Below are 6,000 nucleotides of genomic sequence, written 5' to 3'. Positions count from 1 at the left end.
GGAAATCTGTGTATTTTTATGCTTAGGTTTAACAAAGACTGGACAATTGTGTAGAAGTATGATTGGACAAAGAGGGTATGATCTAATGGTAATAAACTGGAGGAAACTTAGCGAAGCCTATTTGTTCAGATTCTTTTTCTTGGTGTCTCTGTGTCTTTAAGGATAAGGATGTCCCTTTCCTTGGGTATACAGAAGATACCTACCTCTGCACTGAAAGTTTTATGATCTGCTTCAGGAGTAAGGACAAGGAGAAGGTGAGCGTGATATTCCTGCTTCTGCAGTCTTCTCGAATGCCAAGGTGCCATATGTTGGGGTAGCATGTCCTGAACCCCACCAGTATGCCCTATTGAGTCCATGACCAAAAACATTATGGAAATACTGCTCTGCATATTTTCCTCTTGGCATTTAAAATTGAGCATTCACAGATTAAAAACTGAGAAACTCCACAGGACGAGAAAGATAGGTGAGTCTGCACAAGACAGCTTTTCTCAAATTTGTTTGAACAAGAAGTTTCTTTCCATGAAAGAAACTCCTACTACTGTGGTGCAGAACAGTATCTCATGTCCAGAAAACAATGGCTATCACAATGACAGGCTATGATGCTAAAAACAGGCCCCCTCCACTCTTCCACTGGAATTAATGTAGCACCTTCAGCGCCTGCAAAATTGAGTTTTTCTGGCCTCCAAAATTTCATGTGTTTACTTTTCCTAAATTTTAGAAGCTCATCATCATACACAAGAATATGAGTATAGGCCTGGCGCGGTGGCTCATGCCTGTAATCCTAGCACTCTGGGAGGCCAACTCGGGCGGATCGCTCAAGGTCAGGAGTTCAAAACCAGCCTGAGCAAGAGCGAGACCCCATCGCTACTAAAATAGAAAAAAATTAATTGGACAATTAAAAATATATAGAAAAAATTAGCCAGACAAGGTGTTGCATGCCTGTAGTCCCAGCTACTCGGGAGGCTGAGGCAGGAGGATTGCTTGAGCCCAGGAGTTTGAGGTTGCTGTGAGCTAGGCTGACACCACGGCACTCACTCTAGTGTGGGCAACAAAGTGAGACTCTGTCTCAAAAAAAGAATATGAGTATAAGCCTCACACTCACAACAAACTACGGAACAGTTAAAGTCCAGAATAATTGTGACCCCTGCTTAGCACTTTACAATGCAAGCATCAATTACTCGTTAAATATAATTTCCCAAACAAAACCAATGCAATCAAATCAGGAAATACTAATATCTAGACCCACATGATTCTTACCAGCCATAAACTGTAGTAAAAAAATTGGACAAAAGAAAAAAAAAAATCTTGGTTTCAGTGTCACTGGGGCACTACCTAATCCATGCCAGTTGTCATGAATGCCCCACCTGTGAACTCAAATCTTACTTGGAAGAAAGCCTGTGAAGAGGTGACCCCAGAATTCTGTATCCGAGGAGAAAGGGAGAGCAGATGGAGAATCCATACACTGCCACACTCCTCTCTCAGAGAGTACTTGAAACACTCCTGCTCTCTTCAGAATTTTAGAAATTGCATTTTCAGCACCTCTACTCATAAAGTCTTTCCTGAAACCCCATTCTGCACCTCACATTCACCCCATATATTTAAAACTTCAAATTTTCCCTACCATTCTTTGGTCTCTGCATGCCTGGCACCAAAGTCTGAATTGAAAGTGGGCTTCCTTTGGAAAACAGCTTCCATTTCTTCTTATGAGCAAGGAACGCCACTTTAGCACTGGACAATTCACACCGCACTAACTCATTCACTCTCTGTTTCTTCCTTTCCAATGGGATCCCTGTTTGTGGATAGCATAAGGCTGCAAGGGAGCCTGCTGCTCTTGCCTTCTCTGAAATTCCTCAAGGCAGGCCTTGCACCTCCCTGGAAGAGAAAAACCCTTTGTTTCCACATTTGCCCCAGCTGACAGGAATGACTCAGTTCAGTTTTCTGAACTGGCTGTTGGTGGTATGGCTTAAGGGATCTAATGATATATAATATCCATGTACTCATAATACAACCTGGACCTGCATTGCTGTTATCAGCTGAAGCCCATAACAGAAGGCATCTGGAGAAAACAGACCCAAAAAATGGAAGAGAAAAAAAAATAAGAAAAGCCTCCTGCTTTCAAGCTTGCCAGAGCATTTGTTAACTTAGCCTAGAGAAACAACCATCTTTGTGGTGAGAAAACTCTAGAAGGAATTATCTTAAGAGTATATTTATTTATCATTCTTTTATAACTTGATACTGCTTTAATTCTTAGTAGAAAATATTAAAAGAGCTGATGAAGTTCTTGGCCTTAAAAGACATACTGTCCCAACTTCTATAATTTTTTTGATACTTGTATGTGTCCCACAATAAGTATTTGCTGCTAACACTACATAATGAGTGGCAATCTCAAAGTTACAATAAATTATGCATAATGTAGTCTCCTAGAATGTCTATAAATACAGTGTGAAGTGTTCAGCTTGTTATTTGATGCAACATCTGAAATCAGATTGCTCTGATGCAAATCTTTATCTCAATGTTATAATTGTGGCATGAATTCTTCTGAATTTATTTTGTTTGCAAAGAGGATTTTATTAATTAGTTATACCAGTCTCCAGGGTATTAGTTTTTTAGCCATCCATGTCAAAACTGCAAATATAAAACAATAATTCATTTTAAAAGAAGAGAAGTTTTATTAAATGGTTTTTAAAACATCATTTGGACAGCATAAGTAGCATAAGTACTCTTGGAGGTATATTTTCCAAATATTTCTAAGCAAATTTACTAATTTTATTATTTATCACTTTTCATAATCATCCCATGTTGGATTTTATTTTTTTACAAGAATCAGAGTACAAGAATCTTTGCATTCAGTTGTTATGAGCTAAAATATCAAACCAAAAAATTTTAGCTTATCTTATTAAAAAAATTTTGCTTTTGTTTTTATTTCATTTATATGTATTATCAAACCCACATGTTGAATCTTGGTATAGGAATATATTGCCTCCATTTGTTCCATTTAGGGGTACAACTTTCATTCTTGAAAGGCCTATATTTGGTGTGTTTTATGATTTATGACTACAAATTCATGCTTATTATAACTTTATGTAAGATTTATTTAAGGACTGAATTTGAGATGAGTTTCTTCAGAAAGTTTTGAGTTTGCTTTTAAAAATGTCTATGGAAACTGCTAAACTGGATTTTGGGGGGAGAGACTACACAAATAGTAGGACTTCTTGTCCCAAACCTGCATAAAAGCCAGTTTGTGATTAGTGATATTCATCTGAGGCTTTTGTGAATCCATTCACCTACAGCCAAGACTGAAACAAGTTTGTGTCTTACCGTCTCATTCTGCTGGTAGGAGTATTTTACACTTTCCTCGAGGATATCATCTTTGAGGGTTCCAGCTTTTTAAAGGAGTCCATATCCAAAATCTTACCTTGCACAGGCCCTAGGCTTTGTCTTCTGTTCCAAAACACAGTAAAACGAACTGTTTGGGCTACCAAGGGTTAGAAAATGATTCCAGAGGAGCCACTGGATTAATAGTTGGTATTAATTTTTGGATTTATACATTCTTGTCTTTTTTTTTTTTTTGGCTTTGAAGGGATGCCCCTTATTTCCATACAAGCTCACTCCTGCACCTAAAGAAGTATAATTTACATTTTATCTCACATTATTTTGTGTTCTATACTGTGAACAATCCTCATATGCTGTGTTGCCAAAAACCACGGCACTGGCTCACATTTTTAAAAACCTTAGTTTTAACCAAATGGCTACCCACATTTTCCAGTGTTTCTTGCATTACCTTGATATTTTTTTCATTTGTTTGTTTGATCTTAATTCTTCCTCAAATTATATCAAGTACCTATATTACTTCTTTTTCTACCAACTTTTTAGCTTTTCACTTGTTCTTTAATAAATGAGATTCTGCTCTGCCATACTACTGATACTTCTAAAGGTAAAATGGGTTCTTAATTATAAAAGCCCTAGTTTATTCTGCAGTAACAAGCAAAGCCAATAATTTTAGTGGCTCAGAACAATGATTACCTCTTGTTCAAGGTATGTACAGTATCCTATCAAAGTAGGCAAAGGGCTCTGCTCTATTTCATCCTTACTAAGGGACTCAGACTGATGGAGTCTCCACCATATGGAATAGTAGGAATATAGATATGAAGAATCACCCACCAACTCTTAAAGGCTTACACCAGAAGTGACATGCATCACTTCCTCTCACAATTCACTGGCCAAAGCAATTTACATGTCCATATAACTTCAAGGGAGCAAGCAAGGACACATCTTCATATGCCCCAGAGGAAAATAACTGACACGTTGGGAAAAAGCACTAAGGACAACCACAGTTTCCTTTCAATAGTCATCTTTCTTATCTTGTGGCTTTTGCACTTGAAATCCTCAAGTGAAATATGTAACACCAGCTTCTCACAGACTGACTTCTACCTCTTAGTTTCTTTCACAGAATCATCCATCTTCCAAAACTTTATGTGTACATATCCCATAGGATTCCTTCTTTGGCCTTCTTTTCATTCCAAGCTTTTTCTTAAAATGTCCTCATACTCATTAGCAGCTTCAATTCTCTTTTTCTCATCTAGATTTCTCTCCTGAGCAACAGACACATATATCCAACTACCTCCTGGGTAGACCCACTTGGATAGAGTTATTAACTAAGTTTTAATAAAACTGAGCAAGTATTTCTCCACATCCGAATGTGCTTCTTCTGAAATGACTCTATAGGCTTCCTAGAGTATATGCCTGATAAGTGTTCAATATCATTGTTTCTAAAATGTCTAGTGACTGATTTTCAGTTCTTACATTGTTTCACTTTCTTGAGACATTCACAGTTTTTAATAAGTCCCTTCCTTGGAATTTACTCTCCCCTTTTATTTCTATGACACCTTTTGTTCCTGATCTTCCCTTCACTAATCTCTCTTTCTAAATCTTCCTAGCTGTCTCCTTGATTTCTAATGTCAGTGTTCCTATGAATACTTTTTTCAGACCTCTTCTTTCCTCTTACTATATACCTTTTCTCTGGATGCTAGCTTCCATTTTTATGGCTACTACCTATATACCAATGACTTTTAAACTTCTTTCTTCAGCCTTGACTCTCTTGAGCTCTGGTTTTATATGTCAACAACCCTAGTATCTTCATGGTTTGGGCTCTAAATGTGGCAAATCCCCAGAAGGTACCTTCCATTTAAATAGAATGTTTAATTATGAGTTTGGGGAGGAAGCCCAGACAGTCTAGAAAATAACCTAATCTACATAATTAACCCTTCTCTCTACACCCTCCCATGCCTACCCTTGAAAAAGGATGCAACTGGCATTTGCAAGTAGAAAAGAAGAGCTTGGGGTTGGGAAACTCTAACCTGGTGCTTCCTTGCCACCTGGCTATGCTTGTTGGATTTGGACAGTTTGGAATAATGATAATGATCATGAATACAAGGTATCAACAATTCCTAAGGTGGTTCTTTGTGTGACCCACTTCTCAGAGGAGGGGAGATGTTCTAGGGTGGTGCAAGGTATATAAGGAAGAAACTGCGGGGCCATCTACAGCGGAGTCTGCACATACGGTGTCGGTAAGAAATGGGGAAGATTACAAAAAAGGTGAAGTGATTGCTGCATGGACTGGTAATTCCAATTATGTGGCTGTGGAGGGAGAGAAACAACCCTGGTTGTTGGAAAAGAAGCAATGTAGAGCCCAGGAGGTCAGCAGTTGGGGGAGACACCATTAATCTCTCTTAGCTCTTGTCCACAGGACATTTGGCTAATTAAGCCCTGGTCTCCAATACCACCCCATCCAACAGAAATCTTAATCTGAGAACCATCAGAAACCTCCCAGCAGCCATGACTCTAAGTATAAACATCCTCCACTTGAGACGACCAGAAAAACTTCTTGAACACTGATTTAATTCCCTTTGGCTTCATCCTATTCACAGATCATAGCATCTGGTTTAAATTGTAATGACTTTTGTACCTGCCATGCCCCACCTGACCCTGTTGACAAAAACT

Source organism: Microcebus murinus, chromosome 6 (assembly GCF_040939455.1).
Source record: "Microcebus murinus isolate Inina chromosome 6, M.murinus_Inina_mat1.0, whole genome shotgun sequence".
Classification (NCBI taxonomy): domain Eukaryota; kingdom Metazoa; phylum Chordata; class Mammalia; order Primates; family Cheirogaleidae; genus Microcebus; species Microcebus murinus.
Note: the sequence above shows the minus strand (reverse complement) of the source record.